General features: G+C 37.3%; 1 long non-coding RNA gene across 1 annotated transcript; it reads right to left on the minus strand.

The window, feature by feature from the left end:
• Positions 1 to 587: 587 nt before the first annotated feature.
• LOC122218190 lies at positions 588 to 18,104 on the minus strand. Its single transcript, XR_006201932.1, has 3 exons — positions 18,022 to 18,104; positions 17,062 to 17,145; positions 588 to 683 (listed from the first exon to the last, which is right to left on the minus strand). It is a non-coding gene; the product is annotated as an uncharacterized LOC122218190 (long non-coding RNA).
• Positions 18,105 to 20,133: the final 2,029 nt, after the last annotated feature.

Raw genomic sequence — 20,133 nt, forward strand, 5'->3', positions numbered from 1 at the left:
ACAAGTTTCAATAAGGAAGAACATATTGACTTGGAACATACTCTCAGGATACTTGCTTAATATCCTACCAAGGACTGAGGTCAGGGAAGAGACTTGCTGCAAAGGTGACTCTTAGATGCAGCAGCCCTTTTTGAATAAAGTTGAAATGTCTGAAATGCCATAAAAGATGGCAGAGGAAGAGATTTAAAAAGCTTGGAAATTGATACTAGAATGGAAATATTATATGAGTTTAGAAGACTCTTGTAAAGCTGGGAAGACATATCATTCCCCAAACCCATAAAGAATGCTGCAGAGACAGGGCCTGCATCCCTCCTCTCTGTTGACTTATTTAAAACACGGCGATAATTTTCCCTACTCACACCTACTCTTCTGTAACAGGGTCATCCCTGAGGCCACTCTCACTCTGCACCACTATCACCAATGCAGCTTACACCACCACCACTGTGGTTTCCAGGGCCATCCCTTCCACACCCTTATGCCCCACCCTCCAGCCTCCCTGGTCTTCTCATAGCCTGGCCATCACTGTCACCCCCCAGCATGATCATTATCATGGTCACTAAAGCAGAACCGTTCGGACTTACCAAAGATTCCAGAGTGTTGTGTTGGGAAGAAAAGAGACTCAATTGATTTGTCCATGGAGCTCCACTCAGACCCATAGAATGAACATAGTAGATGGAGGCCTTCTGGAAGGTGTGGAGGGGGGTGGATAGGGAGAAGGAAGAGGTATATAATGGAATATTACTTGGAGATCAAAGAGAATGAAATCTTGCCATTTGCAACAACATGGATGGAACTAGAGTGTATTATGCTAAGCAAAATAGCCAGAGAAAGATAAATGTCATATGATTTCACTCATATGTGGAATTTAAGCAACAAAACAAATGAACATAGGTGAAGGGAAGGAAAAATAATATAAAAAGAGAGAGGGAGGCAAACCATAAGAGACTCTTAAATACAGAGAACAACTGCGGGTTGCTGGAGAGGTGTTGGGTGGGGAGATAGTCTAAACAGGTGATGGGCATTAAGGAGAGCACTTGCTGGGATGAGCACTGGGTATCAATGTAAGTGATGAACCACTAAATTATACTTCTGAATTCATTATTACACTATATGTTAACTAACTTGGATTTAAAAAAAATAAAAAAAATAAGTTAGGCATAGATTCCAAAAGCATCTCTTCCACATTAAAGTATCCTTATTGAAATCCAGAGTTACTACAGACCAACCAGAAATCATATTTTCTGTAACTATAAGTCAATGTATCATAAAATTATCTGGAAACCATCCCTTAAATTTAAAAAGTGAATTATATAAATACATACATACATACATACATACATACATATTTAAAAAATTTTTTAAAGAATGCATTAGTGAGAAGGAATCCTGCATCACTAAAATGTTTGGGAATGACTCTCCTCTGAAAGTCTGGGCTTATGGGAGAGAGGTTCTAATTGCAACTATCTTTTTGAAAGCTATGGGGATGATATAGCTCAGAAACAATATAGGCCATGTAGTAGCAGTTAAATTCCAGAAACCAGGAGTCATAATTATTATAACAACTATAAAGGTCAGAGTGATAGCCCAGGGGGGGCTTCACCCACAGAGAGCTGTGGAGATGGTTAATGGAATGCAGTATGTCTAAAGGCAAAATAAGTGGGCAGCTAAAAAGATATTCCTTAACATATATAATCAAAAGAAAGCAAGAATGGAAGAATGGGAAACTGAAGACCATAGCCTCAGTAAATTTGCTCAGTTTCCACACTTATGCCAATTTTCAGTCTGGGAACCCACTGATTGATGAGGTTGCAAGGCCTTGAGGGAAAGCAAGATATAATAGCACAACAAACATGTTCTGTAATGATTTCCTCAGTCCTGTCTCAAAGGACCAATAGCTACTTACTCTGGTGACTACCTATTAGGAAAAAAGAATATTCAAACATTTTGAGTATGACAAACAAGGCTTCAGCTATCCTTGATACCCAGAGGGGTGATGTATCATTATTGTTATAGCCTCCATTTACATGAAGGCACATGGAAGCTATACAATAAATATAATAAGTCTTAGCTAAATGTATATTAGAGTGGATCCATTGGGTCTGTGAATCCCACTAGTCTTCATTTCCTTTGGACTCTGAATGTATAATTGGGATTAGCGTTCTTGACGAATGGAGGAACTCTCACATTGGGTTCCTGGTCTGTAGTGAAGAAGGCCAAGCAGAAGCCCCTGAATCTGCCCCTCACTGTCCAAGGTGGTAGAATCGAGATTAGTGCCACCTTTAAAGACCTAATAAACCTCTATAATATGGCCACTGAGGAAACCGGATGTATCCTGGAGAATGACTATAGCCTACTTCAGTCTCAACCAAGTGATGGCCCCAATTTGCAACTGCCATACCAAACATGGTACTATCCCTAGAGCATATTAGTGTGACCTCATATACCTGGTATCTGACCATTAAGTTGGTGAATGAATTTTTTTTCCCAATAGAGAAGGAGGGTCATAGTTTGTATTCATATGGAACAGAGAACATCATGCATTCACAAATTTGCCTCAGTGCTATGCTAAGTCTTCTGCTTTCTGTCATAATAACATAGTATCCCATGAGGCATCATATTGATCCATTACATAAACGATACCATGCTGATCAAGCAGGGTGATCAAGAGGTAGCAAGAATGCTAAAGGCCTTAGTGAGGCACATGCCATCTAGAAGATGAGGAATCAGACTGACAATAAGAAACCAACTATGAATCTATGAAATGATAATATTCTTTAAGAAGATCAAATAACCCCTTGATATAAAGTTAATTGTCTTAGGCTTCTTGTGTCCTAGAGACCCCAGTAATTCCTTCTCATAAGACTGAACACTTACCCTGGCTGCTGTCTTACTTTCCTGAAGAGCTTCAATCAATACCACAGTCTAACAGCTTGTGAAGTACTTGGTTTCCAGGTAGTGAATCCCTATAATATAGTACCCGACCAAGGGACTGACTTAGTGAAAAAGATAAGGAGGTGGGCCTATTCCCATAGGATCTATTGTTTGAATTATAAAGATTCTTTTTTTGAAATGTTTAGTTATTTATTTTGAGAGAGAGAGAGAGAGAGAGAGAGAGAGTTCATGTATGAGCAGGAAAGGGGCAAGGAGAGGGGGAAAGAGAGAGAATCCCAAGCAGGCTCTGAACTGTCATGTCAGCACAGAGGCCAACGCAGGGCTCAATCTCACAAACCATGAGATCACGACCTGAACTGAAATCAAGAATCGGACCCTTAACCGAATGAGCCACCCCGGTGCCACTATTATTTGAATTATATACTGCAGAATCCCGAAGCAGCCAGCCTGATAGATTGCTGGAATGGGCTACTGAAGGCACAGCTGAAGCACTTATTCAAAAGCGTTAGTTGTGGACATGGCGGGGGGGGGGGGGCATACTACAGGTTATAGCATGCCCACTGAGTCAAAGAGTCTATATGATATTATGAGCTCAGTTAATTGGTTTGGGAACAAAGGGATGGAAACAGGAATGCATTCACTTACCACTATTTCCAATAACCCACTGGGGGATTACATTTACTTTCCCTGGAACTTTGGACTCTGAAAGTTAGAGGCACTGGTTCTCAAAGGGACTTTACTCTTGTCAGGGGATGCAGCAAGGATTTATTTGAACTACAAGCTAAAGTTGCTGCCTGAGCACTTCAGACTCCTTATGTCCAGGGGCCAGGAGTCAATAAGAGGAATTAAGATATTGGTAGGGATAATTGACCTGATTATCAAGAGGAGGCAGGGCTACTGTTACTATGGGAACAAGGAATAATATATGTGAAACTCTGCACTCATTTGAGTGCCTATTGGTGATTTCTTGACCAACTGTGATTATAGACAAGATTATAGATTATATAGCAACCCGTATATAAGAATGATATATTACAGCACAGACCTTTAAGAAATGAGGATATAGATCATACCCTCAAGTAGGCCATTGTGACCACCAAAGGTAATAGTTTATGCAGGGAAAATTTAAATAGTTGAAGAAGCAGATGATTTCAGTCTTGGAACCAACTGCAGTGACAGGGGTTGTATGTAGTTCTTTTCCCTAACTCATTTTTTCTAAGTTTTCCTTTTGTAAGAAAGTTCCATCAGAGTCCTGAAGCTCCCCACACATATATGGAGAAGTGGATCCACATGGTGCAAGGAGGGGACTATGGCAGAGATAGAGTTCTCAGATTGCCCCTCAAGAAAGAGCTCATGGCCCTGCTTTCCAAACTGTGTTTAGCTAGCAGCCTCTAGCTATTAACTTCTTTGGGCCCACTTCTAGTTTTGAGTGAAGGTAACCTTCTTCTGGTTAGCCTATGACAGAGAAAGATTCTGGTACAAAGGCCTACACATTTTTGCCCAATGCATTAGAACTATTTAACGGGTATTCTTCCCTTTGGAGCTTCTCTGGTGTTATCTTAGACTTTGTCAAATCTGCAATACAGACTAATGGCTCCCCTACCCAATCCTGCTTCCTCTTTTTTCCTTACACAGGTGTTACTCCTTGATAACACTTTGAATCTTCTCAGAAAGCTCAAATGGCTCACAAACCAAAGCATATACTGTATATATATTAAAATTTGTGAGACACTCCAGCACTATTCCCTAAGATAAAAAAAAATCAGGACAAGTTCCAGATCAGTAATTAGAAAACTTTAGGGGAGGGAATGGGTAGAGAAAAAGTGGCAAAGAGGTATTGTATGAGAGCAGATGAGAAATATTAGGGGTGAACAATGTTGGAAAATGAGGACAGGATAATAGTCTAATGCTGATTTGTTTTCCATATTCTGGAAAACTCGAACTAGGGAGCTACTTTAAACCTTAATGGGAGTAAGTTTAAAACTAATAAAATAAATGTCTTTTTTTATTATGTGTAACTATAGACTTAGGATAATAGTTACTTCTGAAGAAAGTTGAGACTGAAATACAGGTTCAAAAGACCTTCCAAATTTTGTGATGATAAATACATAATCATTAATTGAGGAAATGTTTGAGGCCATAAATTTACATTTATTTTTGAAGTTGATTTTTGGGAATATACCCATTCTTTCTTTCAGTGAATCCTTTGGATTTGCTATCAGAGACAGAATGCTGTTTGGGATGCCTGAGGTCTGGGGGAAGTGGTACCCAGATTTATATGTTCTTAGACATGGGTGCTCTCTTTTCCAGGCTAAATATCATTAACTTCATTCCCTGAAGGAATATAAGACATTTCTCTTAGAAGAAAATAAAGCATAATGACTGTCTTCAAATAGTTGAAAGGCTGGTACTATGGCCAAAGGGTAAATAGTGGAAGGAAGGAGATATTAACCTAGTGCAGAAAAGACCTGCACATAGAGATATCTTCACAAGGTGTTAAGCTCCCTGTCACTGGGAGTGTTCAAGCAAAGGAGGGGCAGACATATCAAGGAAGTAGTAGAAGAAAATTTGGGAGGGCATTTATCTAGGTGATGATAAGACTCTTTCCTATTCTAAGTTTAAGGAGTTGAAATTAGGATCTAACATCACACGAGCGTCTGCTCTTCAGATTGCATTACATGGACTTCAAAACAAAAGAAAAGGGGCTAAGATACAGAAGCTGTAATACCTATGGAAGCTATAGGACAGATTGTATAATAAACTAGCAGCAAAAGTAGTAAAGGTACATTATAAGGTTGTCCAATATCTTTCTCTAGAGGACTTAAAATGTATATAAAATCCTCAGATGTTATCTAGAATAACTGAATTCTGGCCCATTCTGAGGAGGTTGGGATACCAAAGGTGAATATATTTGAGTGTCTTCAATGTCTTACTTGGTCCCAAGATTTGATTCTTTGAATTTGTGCTGTCTTTAGAAAAATAGGTAATTTATCAATGAAATTTCTCAATTAGGAGAGCCCCATTACAAATGTAGCAAAGAAAGTTATCATCTATAGTGTTGGCTATTATGGTATAAGGAGAATGTTTTATTTTATAACATACATGCATATGAAGAATAGGTCTGGTATGGAAAAACATATACAGGCATACTTTGGAAGTATTTCGAGTTTGGTTTCAGATCACTGCAATAAATCTTTACTGTGAATATCACAATTAAGTGAGTCAAATGAAGTTTTGGTTTCCCAGTGAATATAAAAGTTATATTTACACAATACTCTAGTGATTAAGGTAGTATTTGCTGAAAGTTGGGGTAGCTGTGGTGATTTCTTAAAATAAGGCAACAATGAATTTGCTGTACCAATCGACACTTCCTTTCACAAATCACTACTATGTATCATGAAAGGCTATTCAACAGCCTTTTACCTATGGTAGAACTTCTTTCAAAATTGGAGTCCATCCTCTCAAACTCTGCTGTTGCTTTATTAGCTGAGTTTATGTAATATTCTAAATCCTTTGTTGTTATATCAACAACCTTCAAAACATCTTCTCAAGGAGTAGATTCCATATCAAAAACCCACTTTCTTTGCTTATTCATAAGAAGCAACTCCTTATCCTTCAAAGTCTTATCATGAGATGGCAGCAATTCAGTCACATCTGTACACTCCCTCAAGGTCATCCATGAGGGTTGGAATCAACTTGTTCCAAACTCCTGTTGATGTTGACACTTTGACCTCTTCCTGTGAGTCATAAATGTTCTTAATGGCATCTAGAATGATGAATCTTTTCCAGAAGGTTTTCAATTTACTTTGCCCAGATTCATCAGAAGAATCACTGTCTTTGGCAGCTACAGCCTTCCAAAATGTATTTCTTAAATAATAAGACTTGAAAGTTGAAATCACTTCTTGATTCACGGGCTGCAGAATGGATGTTTTGTTAGTGGGCATGGAAACAACATTAATCTCTTGTATATCTCCATCAGAGCTTTTGGGTGACCAGGTGCATTGTCAATGAGCAGTAATATTTTGACAGGATTTTTTTCTTAGCAGTAGTTCTCAATAGTGGGCTTAAAATATTCTGTAAAGCATGTTGTAAACAGATGCTGTCATCCAGGCTGTGTTGTTCTATTTCTATAGCACAGACAGAGTAGATTTAGCATAATTCTTAAGGGCCCTAGGATTTTTGGAATGGTAAATGACTATTGGCTTTTACTTAGTCACCAGCTGCATTAGCTTCGAACAGGAGAGTCAGCTTGTACTTTGAAGCTTTGAGGCCAGGTATTGACTTCTCCTCTTCAGCTAGGAGAGTCCTAGATGGCATTTTCTTCCAACAGTAGGCTGTTTGATCTACACTGAATATCTGTTGTTTATGTAGCCACTTTCATTAATTATCTTAGCTAAATCATTTAGATAACTTGATGCAGATTCTACATCAGCACTTGAGGCTTCATCTGGCACTTTTATTTTTATGGAGAATGGCTTCTTTTCTTAAACCTTATGAACTAACCCCTGCTAGCTTCAAACTTTTCTTCTGCAGTTTCCTCACCTCTCTCAGCCTTCAAACAGTGAAGAGAGTTAGGGTCCTACTCTGGGTTCATCTTGGGCTTAAGGAAATAGTGTGGCTGGTTTGATCTTTTATGTAGACCACTAAAACCCTCTCCGTATTATTAATAAGGCTGTTTTACTTTCTTATTATTTGAGTGTTCACAGAGGTAGCACTTTTCATTTCCTTCAAAACCTTTTCCTTTACATTCACAACTTGACTGCTTGGTACAAGAGACCTCGCCTTTGGTCTATGCTGGCTTTCAACATGCTTTCCTCACTAAGCTTAATCATTTCTAGTTTTTGATTTAAAGTGAGAAACATGTAGCTCTTCTTTTCACCTAAACACTTTGGACTGTTGTGAAGGGTTACTAATTCTTCTAAGTTCATTATTGTTGCATCTCAGGGAAAAGGGAAACCATGGGGTGGGGGTGAGAGGGAGAGAGAGAGAGAGAGAGAGAGAGAGAGAAAGCGAGCTAGAATAGCCAGTAGGCAGAGCAGTCAGAACACAGACAGCATTTGTTAATTAAGTTTGCTGTATTTATATGGGCATGGTTTGTGGTGCCCCAAACAATTACAATGGTAACATCAAAGATTGCTGATCACAGATCACCCTAACAAATATAATAATAATGAAAAAGTTTGAAATATTACAAGAATTACAAAAACATGACACAGACACAGAGTGAGCAAATGCTGTTGGAAAAATGGTGTTGATAAAGATGCAGGTTTGCCCCAAACCTTCAATTTGTAAAAAATGCATTATCTGTGAAGCACAATAAAGTGAAGCATAATAACATGAAGTATGCCTGTGGTGGAGTTTTATTATATTTAAAGAAACAAAAATGAGGATAAATCCATATTATGTTCATAAAGCCAATACAAAATGAAATTACGGATTTAGAAGTAGTTTAAAGCCTATTTGAAAGCCTTTAAAGCCCAAAGAATAGTGATCAAAATAATTCACAACAGTTTGTCATTTGTTAGATTTTATTTTCATAGTTATATGAAAATTCCAGTTTATATTTACCCTTCATTGAGATGCTTATACGTGGATTAAATACAATTTAGATTTGAGTGAGTGACTTCAGAAATTGTATGACAGAATAAATAGGCAGCATGAATTTAGAATGCACTCTGCTTCAGGGGATTGGTTGTAACATTAGAGGGAAAAAAGAGACATGAGACTTTCAGTTGTGAAAATTGATAGTAGGAAAATAAATTAACTTCATTTCATCAAAACTTTGTTGTTTTAGCAATTTGCTCTGTGCTGTGAGCTCTATGCTGCTAGGAATCACCAGTCTAGTGTTTCTAGCATAGTGTTTCCCTTAGTTTGGGAAATAGGACTCATCTTCATAAAGAGATACATAGTAGTGTCAGAAATAACATGAGCTCTGGAGTCCAATTTTGTTTAAAAAGAGGTTAAATAAAAGTAAATATGGCTTATTTCCACTTGAGCAGAGCTATGTTTTTGTGCTTAGTCAAGTAGATTGAACATTCTAATAATTTTGAAAAATTATGAAAAATTTTATCATGCTTGGGCTTGATTATTTGGTCAGATACAGAAACATTTACAATTATAGTTTGGGGGAGTTACCTAAATGGGCTAATTAACATGCCTGAATACATTTGGGAAGCATGTATTAAAAGTAGAAAAAAAAATGGATCTTGATAAATATATCAGGTCAACATTTCGACATTAATTGAGAAAAAAGTAGCAGAGGAGGCTATAAGCATGTATTATATCTTTCCCTTTGTAACTCACTCCCATTTTTATTCTTGTTGATGGTTCATTAAATCTCTTAGTTGAATAGTTCCTCTACTTCCTTGATCACTAAAGTCCATTTCCATTCTACCTCTACAAAACACCAATATGAATTTAGTCTTTAGAAGGCACGCCCCACCTCTGAGGTCTAGAATTCACCACCCCTCCACTATCTACAATCTCCTTATCTCTCTTTGCTCATATTAATCTACACACATCAGGCTGGGCTGACTCACTCTCTCCACACTCAGCATCCTGCTTGGATTGTTTCACTTAGTCAAAGATATAATTAGTTGTTGTTTTGTTTTGTTTTGTTATTTGTTTTGTTTCGGCAATGGCTAAGCCCCCTTTTAAATGTGAGAATATTTCATTTGAGTATGTACTTTTTGTAAATAGTACATATTGGATCACACATTCATTGCTACATAATGAAAGCATTAACTTTTAAGAATAAAGTTATTAATTACATCCCTGTCAATCTGAGTGAGGTTTTTGGATTGTAAATAACATTTTCAGAAGAGAATTCATGAAACTAAATAAAAAGGAACTCTTGGTCAATATATCGTATGGTTTGTAAGGTCATTTTTAAGTGTCTTATTGGTGCTTATCAGTATTGGGATCCTAGAGCAATGTTATGGTGAAACTTGTCTTTAGTAGATAAAGAAGTGAATTTTAAAGCACATCCAATGTTCTATAAATAAAGTCTTCTTTTGGATAAGTAACACTCATGGAGATACTTAATTATAGTTTAAAATCTGCTACCAAATAATTTACTCTTGAAATAGAAATTAATTATTTCAGAAAAGAAACAGACTTTAGAAAGAAATTTCATAGTTTTATTAGAGGAGGCCACAGATTATATGTTTAATAAACATATTTCCTGAGGGTATGCAACATAGAATATCTATCTAACTATATCTACTACATCTAATCATTATGTTGTATATTCTTCACTCTTTTCTGGGCCCCCACTCTTGCCCTGGCTTGTGTCCCAGGAGGCTGTCAACTACAGTTTGTATTACCTTGATTTGCTTTTTTTCTTATTGATATCAGCCAGTGGAAGGCACACAGAAGCAAGAGATCAGATGACAGGACACAAGAGAGGTTAGGATATTTATCCCCATTCTCCTTTCTCTTCCCTGCCTGTCTGTGATTCTGTCAGTGGCTGGTTCTACAGTTAGGGCTTCTGTCATGTGGTTCCTCTTGTACAACCCCAACACCTCTCTCGGCTTCACTAATAATCACTCCTTCCCTACATTCCTCAACTTCCAGGGACTGCAATGACTTCTTGTTAGTTCTTGGGTGCTTCACTGTGGCTTGCTTAAGATTCTCTTGAATCTACTTAAATCCCTGTAAATAGTCCCTTTGTTCAAGAAGCAATCAGGATTGCCATGTGTTTCTTGGCAGAATCCTGAAAATTAATACTTTAATTTCCTTTTTCTTTTCAATATAACTAAAATTATATTGGAAATGTGTACTTTTTTATTGAAGTATAGTTGACACTCAATGGTACATTAGTTTTAAGTGTACAAAATAGTGATGCAACAACTCAATACTTTATGCTATGCTCACAGGAGTAGCTCCCATTTGTCTCCATGCAGTGCTATTGCAATACCATTGACTGTGTTCCCTGTGCTGTACCTTTCATCCCTGTGACTTATTTGTTGTATAAATGGATGACTCTCTTTCGCCCATTTTGCCCATTCCTTCACCTTTTCTCCTCTCTGGCAACCAACAGCCTGTTCTTTGTATTTATGGGTCTATTTCTGGTTTTTGTTTGTTTTGTATTTTAAATTCCACAAATAAGTGAAATCATACAGTATTTGTCTTTGTTGGACTATATATATCACTTAGCACTATCACTTAGCATAACATCCTCTAGGTCTATCCCTGTTCTCACAGATGACAAGATCTCATTCTTTCTTTTCTGTTGGAGTAATATTATGTTGTGTAAATATGCCACAGCTTTTTTATCCATTCATCTATCAGTGGATACTTAGGTTGCTTCCTTTTCTTAGCTATTGTGAATAGTGCTGCAAGACGCATAGGGGTGCATATATCTTTTTGAATTAGTGTTTTCACTTTCTTTGGGTAAATGCCCAATAGTGGAATTACTGGATTGTTTGGTATTTCTATTTTAATTTTTTGAGAAAATGCCATACTGTTTTTCACAATATTGGTACCAATTTATATTCCCACAAGCAGTGCAAAGGGTTCCTCTTTCTCCACATCCTTGCCAACACTTGTTTTTCTTGTCTTTTTGATTCTCCCCATTCTGACAAGTGTAAGGTGATATCTCATTGTGGTTTTGATTTGTATTTCCCTGATGATGAGTGATGTAGAGCATCTTTTCATCTGTTATCCATCTGTATATCCTCTTTGGAAAAATGCCTATTTAGATCTGCTATTCATTTTTTAATTGGATTATTGTTATTTTTAAATATATTTTGGATATTAATCCCTTATCAGATATATCCTTTGCAAATATCTTCTTTCTTTCAGTAGGTTGCCTTTTCATTTGTCAATGATTTCTTTCACTGTGCAAAAGCGTTTTATTTTGATATAGTCCCAATAGTTTATTTTTGCTTTTGTTTCCCTTGCCTGAGGAGATACATCTAGAAAAAATGTTGCTAAGACCAATGTCAAAGAGATTATTGTCTATGTTTTCTTCTGGGAGTTTTATGGTTTCAGGTTCACATTTAGACTTTTAATCCATTTTGAATTTATTTTTGTACATGGTGTAAGAGAGTCATCCAATTTTATTCTTTTGCTTGCTGCTGTCCAGTTTCCCCAGTACTATTTACTGAAGAGACTGTCTTTTCCTTATTGTATATTCTTACCTCTTTCATCATATGTTAATTGACCATATAAGTATATGTTTATTTCTGAGCTCTCTATTCTGTTCTATCGATCTATTTTTGTGCCAGTATCATACTGTTTTGATTATTATAGTTTTGTAACATATCTTGAACAATGGGGTTGTTATACTTCTAGCTTTGTTCTTTCTCCGATTGCTCTATTTGCAGTCTTTTGTGGTTCCATAAAAAATGGAGGATTATTTGTTCTAGTTCTCTTAAACATGCTATTGGTATTCTTATAGGGATTGCATGTTGCATGAAGTCTGTAGATTCCTTTGGGTAGTATGGCCATGTCAACAACATTAATTCTTCCAATTTATGAGCTTAAATATCCTAATTTTCATGTATATTGCAGATAGTTAAGAAAAGGTTGAGAAGATAACATTTTGGATATAAGAGTCAGCCTTATATCAACTTAAGATTTACCAGCTTCATGGAACTGAAATAATACCTTAGCACAATATACATATGCTGAATAATGGAGACTGCTTGAGGACATTATGAATTAAGGAATCATTCTGACCACTTGACTAATCATAATACTATATTATGTGGAATATAGGTTCAGTTAAATAATAATTAACACTGATCTTATTTGACTTGTGCAGAGTAGAACCATCCTCACTGATGTGTAAGTATAGATTGAATCTGCCATAGTTGCATAATATCATGAATATATTGTTGATTTGCTCAACCAGTCTTAATAAATTTACCCACAGGGGTGAGACTTAGCCAATGGGCATGTCAGATGAGTGTATCAATACCCAATTTACTTTCTACTCTGTTATATTCCTGTGTCAGGGTGACTTGATAGATGGTTTCACAGTCTAAAAATTACCCTGTGTTTTGGGTCTAAAATATCAAAAAATCTTGGAAATCTGCAGCATACAATTCTGATTATTAAATTTTTTTTTGAATTACTGATGTTCAGTATTATGAGTTTGGCAAATCATGTTACATCCAGGCCATAGGTCAACTTAATTTAAATAGTGGCCTTTTGATATAGGCTGCTGAGGGTAGCAAAATGGAAGTGCTCCCTGCTTAATTACCGTCTATGTGGTGTTATGGCTAATAATGTTACATGCACTCTTGCACCTCTTGAGATTTAATCCCCTTCTCAGCTGGCATTTTTATGTTTGAATTGCTGTGACTACTTCAACCAGATTGTAACAGCCCCGGGCAGAGACCGAGTCGTCTTCTAAGTCAACACAGAGCAGAGCATGTTGTCAGTGTGTTGCAAATGATTCAGGAGTAAAATTTTGCAGAATCTTACCTTACTGACACCAGCTGAATAATGAAGGTGATAGCAAAGAGACAAAAATAGATTCTTGCTATAATGTTCTTAGTTTTTCTTGGCTGATATCATTAAAATTGTTTTTTCTTTTCTATATGTCTGTGGACTGAGTGTTTGGCCTATAGAAAGAGGGGCTTCCTTAGTCCTTTCTGCTTCTTTTTGCTATTTTCCTTTCTGATTTATAGTGCTAGGCTTATGGCTCACAAACTCTCACACTTCCCATTCAACATCTGTCCCCCTATTATGGCACCCTTCAGAGAACTGAGATTGAAAGGAAATATTTTAATCTTAATAAATGGGTAACCTGTCTGAGACATGGAGATATTCCCCGTGCATAAGCTACACTTTAGAAATAAATGAGTTGGTCTAATTTGCAATTGTCCTTGAAAATTAATGGTATGCAATTAATAATATGCTAATTCATTTTATTCTCTGTTCCATATGGTATTGGCTTGAGTTTCATACTAGGTTTGCCCTTTTGAAAAGGGCTGAAAAATAATTTCTTACCATTGAGAAGTTTTAAGTAAGAGGCAAGGCGATTTATTGAGTGGAGCCCTAGACTAAAAGTACAGAGATGGGCTTTATTTATATATTTATTGCACGATCTTGGGTGGGCTACTTACATTTAAAGGATGTTGCCTACTGGGAGATAGAACTAACTTGATCTTTTTGTAGATATTCATTTCACAGTTCTCCTCCACAAAAGATGAACAAACTATATACCTTGACATGGGATTGCTAACAAGCCCACTTAGTTGAACTGTGAACAAATTCAGGATTTCTGTCTACTCTCTAGATACCTTGTCACTGTGAATGTAAGAATTATCTCTACTTCAAGGGCCCAGACTCACATTTGGTCTCATTCTGTTTAAAAAACCTAAGATTTCTGCTTGAAATCACCATGAGCAATTAGTTTTTCCTCACCAAGACCAGTTGGCCATATAAATGAATGGTTTTGCCAAGTGTTCTGGTGGCTGATAACTTTCTGTGCTTTTCCAGTGTTTACAGCTCTTCTTCATACCTCTGGATTTTGAACTATAGCTCATCCTATACTTCTAGTCTCTCTCCTACTAGTAATTATGAAGCTACCACATACATTTAGGGGCATCATATTCATAACCTGACCAATCACAAGAGAGACCAGCTGTAAACAACTGGAACAGCTGGGCAAACCAAACCAGCTGAAGATCAGCTCTGCTCTTAAACTAAGATTATCTTATCAAATGCTGAGTATAAGCAACCCCGTGGCTGCTCTATGTCTCCTCTGTATTCAGTATTTCATTACATGCCCCGATGTCTTACTGTCTTTCTGCCTGAGGGCTTTCATTCAGTCTTTGCACAAGGCAGACAGTAGGTTCTGGAAAATTAATGCCACCAGGAGATTCTTAGTTAATAATGAATGAAAATTGGAATAGAAATACTGCAGTGTTCTTGTCCCTTAGATTAGGCAACTCTAAAGTATATTCCACACTGTCTCCCAGAGATCCTTAGCAGGATTAAGCCCCTGTTGTCCACAGTGATATCTTGCTTATTAACACACACTTTGCTTCTTGTGTTATATCATCTCTCCCCTTGCTTCTTGAAATTGCTCCGTAAAACAGATAAGGCAAAAATTAGGAGGTGGCACTGAACCCTAGAGAAGACAGTGATTTTTCCTCACTGGAATTTATATGTATTCTTGGTGTGAGTTTCTGTTCTTTGCCACATTCTCGATTGGCACCATTATATGAGAACTCACAGATATGGCATCGTGTTATAAGGCATATCATATTGCTTTGGATAAAGGAAACCAGTTTTTTGATGAAGAAGGCATATGATCATGAAATTCACTGGTTCTATCATATATCTCTCTTATCCTTGAAGTGGCTGACCTAATGGAATTTTGGAATAGCCTTCTAAAAGCATAGTGAACTACAGCCCTGCAAAACAGGGGTATTATGCTTCAAGATGTGTTATAACCTCTGACCAATGGCTACTATGTGATGCTGTATTTATGAAGAATACATGAGTCTTGGAACAGGGGTGAAGGTCGAAGATACCTTTTTCATTATTCCCAATGACCTAATTGGAGAGATTTTGCTCTCTGCTGGATTAAAGGTCCTGATTTCTGGGGAAGAGATGGGTATTTCTACCAGGGGACACAGTAATGGTCTCACTAAATAGTTGCCATCAGATCATTTGGAGCTCTTTGTGCTATTAGATTAACAGGCAAAGGAGTTACTGTGCTGATATGTAATTAACCCACATTAAAACAGGGCGATGAGGTTGCTGCTATGTCATAAAGACAGGGAGGAGTTTGTTTGAAATCCACAAATTCTTGGAGATTCTTTTTGAGTCATTAACAGACTTTTAAAACAAAGATTATCATATCCTCTTGTTGGATTGGTCCCTTCATCATTATGTAATATCCTTCTTTGTCTCTTATTATAGTCTTTTGTTTGAGGCTTTTAGAACAACACAAAGATATAATCAGGGCTTGAACTTCTCAGGGACAAGCAGAAGTACTTGCTAAGGTACTTAAAGTGAGTAAAACAACACAAAGATATAATCAGGGCTTGAACTTCTCAGGGACAAGCGGAGGTACTTGCTAAGGTACTTAAAGGGAGTAGAGTGAGCAATAGCAAGAGATGTATAATGTCAATTAGAGCCTCAGTGTCAACTGCTTTAGTGAGGACTGTAGCTTACTCCATTATATTTCCTGTTTTAAATCCCCATTAACCTTCTCACTGCAAGTCTTATTTGTTTTTTAGGAATTGTTATGGACCATCAACTTGCAGAAGCAGTGATGGGACAAATTGAACTTATCCTGGGAGATGAGTGAATCTGTTCATCACAAGTGGCACACTATAGCAGATGCTATTGATGCCCCAAGAATATACCCTTTAATATTCACTGTTGCAATAGCACTCATTGTTTTGATACAAGAACACATTGATGATGATCTGTTTTTAAAATCTTTTGGCTCTCTGCCTGAGGGCTTTCTATTAGCCCTTGCCCAGGGCAAATCACAAGTGGTGGGGGAGTCAATATCTCTTAAGAACAGTTCTCACCCAATGAGGAAGGGGAATTGGAGCATAAATGCCCATAGATTATAACTACCTACAATGGGATAACTCTGACGCTCTTTTCACACTGTCCCCTAGAGTTTCCAGCAGGATTGAACCCCAGTCGTCTGCAGTAGTAGCTTGCTCATTAATGCACCTATATTGACTCTTTTTCTTCCCTTTCTCACTTCCCCACCACTCCCATGGTGCTTCTTAGGATCAATTTCTGACCTGCCAAATAAACCACTTACACTCAAAGCTGCTGCTGAGTTAAACAAAGTTAAAGAGACGTCTTGAATGCTGCACTTCTCATATTTTTTCGTTCAAGTGCACTGTGTATCAACAAGAGGAAGATGTAGAAGAACTTGTCAATCTTTTTCAACCATATTACTTTTTTCTGTAATTCTTTTTCATATATTGAAGAAATACAAATTCTTTGGAAAAAAACATTAGAAAAAATTTAGAGAATCATTTGGAAAAAAAGCATCTCCATGGGAAATTAAAATTTTCTCAACTAAATCAAGATCTTTGTAACTATCTTTTAAGAATTTGTAGGCATAAATAGTCACCATCTATGTGACAACCAGAACCTTCTTCACCCTCAGCCTGGACATGCAAAACAGAAATAATAACTTATTTTCTATATTAATATGATTTTGCAATTCATTACCATTTCTTTGTTCTTCCAGGGCTGTTCTGCTTCACAAATGGTATGATTATTCATTACAGGAACTTCTCAAAGGACTCATCTACTCTTCAGTGGAAAATATCAACAGACAGTTTATGTCCAGAGATTCTTTGAGTCCCTCAAAATCCTTGCCTTGCTATTTTACCAAGCCTGGGTGGTTATATTTCTACCTAATCCCAATCATGTCCCTGAATTGAAAGACTCACCTTAAGCCAAACTAAATAAATTCTGACTGCACTTTCCTCCTTTGAAACACTTATGAAAGTTGGCCTAAGAGTGAAGTTGTATATTACAGTAAAACCTTCGATTGCGAGTAACTTGGTCTGTGAGTGTTCCACAAGATGAGCAAACATTTCTAATAAATTTTAACTTGATAAATGAGCGGTGTCTTGCATTTGATGCCGAACCTTACAACTGAGCCAATGGTTCTTGAAATTCGCTTTGATATACAAGTGCTTTGGATTACAACTATGTTTCCAGAATGAATTATGCTCACAAACCTAAGTTTTCCTGTATTTACTAGGAAAAGAAGATGTGGCAAAATTAAAGCTCAGCTTCACTATGGGTTAAGTCATATGCTGAACACTTTATATGTACTATTTCATTTTATTATCATGAGAGACTGAATATACAAGTAGATATAGCCAGACTTTACATAGCAGTAGAACTGTGACCCACATCCTCAAACAACCAACCTGGGAAACCAAATCTCAGTCTCGGCAGTAATCAGCTCAGAAGGACCAGAACTTGATCCGTAACAGCCAGTTTCCCTATTCCACAACTTCACAACCTCCTTCCCTCCCTCCTCCCCCCCCCCCAATTCCAACTGAGGAATAACAAAAGAAAGCAAATATGTTCCTCAAACAAATGACATAAGATGATCTGCTTCTAGTTGTCCTGTCCCCAGCTTCCCCATGCCAACAACCTGTGATTAGAGCCTACCTGAAGCCTTCCCTTCTTTTCACTATGAAGCCTTTTTACTCCCTTGTGTCTCTATCTTTGTGTCTCTGCCAAATGCAAGTGATGGTGGCTGATTACTCTAGCAAGCTCTGAACAGATAGCCTGTTTATCCTCATGTGCATGGTCTTTGTTTATCTATGCAATCATGACAACTCTATGAAGCAAGTACTTATGACAAATGAAAACATTGAGCCAAACAGAGATTATGTACACTGTTCAAGTTTACAGAGTGGTAATGACAGAGCTAAGATCTGAAACCAGTTTATCTGAATCTATAGCTTATTTTAACCATTAATCCTTTTGGAAATAGTGCTAATTTGGTGTTCTGGAAAAGTACTATCCAATAAAGTTGAACTTGACTGGAGCCTTGTGATACTGGAAAACAGAGGCAGTTAAAAAAAATTCCCCACCCTTTCTTTCCAAGATATTAGCTTACCACAAAGAGCCACCTTTCGTCATATGACTTAGATATGACTCATGGATGCCCCCACTTATTTACCTATGCCAAAACTGGACACATACCCTCCAAATTCCCATTTATTTGCCTCAGAAAAGATTAGCTGAACTGTTTGTCCCAACTTATCAGTTGGAACAAAGTGCTTATTAATTTACTTACCAATTTTAGTTCAACTTCTTTCCTTCTCCTGAGCCCTGATCTTTGACTCACCCTCAACCTGAACCAATATACAACCCTTCCTTACCTATTCTTCCTGAGACACAGCTGACCACAAAGAAATACACTCCTTGATCAACTGTCCTGACTTGCCATCAACTCCCCGCTACCCAGTTCTTTCTAGCCTTGTTTTTACCCCTCTCTGGGAAAAAAAAAAGTCCTTTCTGCCTAATCTTTGAGATTCCTGCAGAGCTCTGTGGTCAGAGCTGTCTTCTTATTGCAGTAGTCCCCCTTGTCCTATTGCGATTTCCTTTCCTTTTAGTATAATAATTCTTTCAAATTCTCTTCTTACTCAAATCTGGATTTGTTTTTATTTAACATGTCCAGTTGAAATGAAATGCCAGTCACATATGTAATATAAAATTTTCTAGTAACATATGGAACAAAAAAGAAACAGGTGAAAATGATTTTAATGATCTATTTTATTTAGCAATATATTCAAAATATAATCATTTCAACATGTGGTCAATATAAAATTATTAATAGGCTGTTTTATATTCCTTTTTTCAATTATATTTTTGCTATTCTCACTGGGCTCAACTTAGCTGCTGCTGCTGCTTCTCTTCCTGCCTCTGATCCCCCTCCTCGTCGTCCTCCTTGTCCTCCCACCTCCTCCACCACTACCATCACCAGCACCTCCCTATACCACCACCATTATGGCTGCTACTTTAGTCTTGCTTCTCCTTGCTTGCTTAAGAAGACTGCAGGTGTTTAGTTTCTGGATTTCACTGCATGTGACAGAATTTTTTCTTCCCCCAACTTACATAGATACCTGAGTTCTTTCACATTAGAAAAGATTAAGGATACAAGGCAACATGTATGATTATTGCCTAATGTCAGATTCTCTCATCTCAGCTGGGGGGAAGGACATAGTCCTTGCTTATGAAAACAGTATAGTTATTTAACCCATATGCACAGAAATATAATAACCACCAAATGTCTCATAATCAGGCACACTTAGTGGGTTAAATTTGTTGGGTATTCAGAATTGAGTATTGGGGTGATAAATAGTGGGAGTGGGGCTTCCCAAGGAACAAGGGGATAATTGTACTTGACCAAAAAGTGCCATTATATACCTTCTGTTAAGTTTCTGTGTATTGTTCTCTTTTAAAAAAAATCATAAAAACAACACCTGATGCTTCAGTATTCACATTTCGGTCCAGATCATCTGTGCAAATAGAACAATAGCTTAGGATCTCCTGCTGCAGCTTGAATGCATCTCTGGAGATTGCTTTGAAATATCACTACATACTCAGCATTTGAGAAACTGAAATTGATTTGAGAAGGATTGCTGCTTCAGTGGTCCATGTTACTCAACACGTTTCCCCAAGTGCCCATCCACTGTCATCACTAATGTAGCATCGTTCACCAACTGAACACACAGGAGCTCTTTGCTGGCTTGCCAGTTAGAAAAATGATAG

The sequence above is a fragment of the Panthera leo genome, chromosome B1 (genome assembly GCF_018350215.1).
Source record: "Panthera leo isolate Ple1 chromosome B1, P.leo_Ple1_pat1.1, whole genome shotgun sequence".
Classification (NCBI taxonomy): domain Eukaryota; kingdom Metazoa; phylum Chordata; class Mammalia; order Carnivora; family Felidae; genus Panthera; species Panthera leo.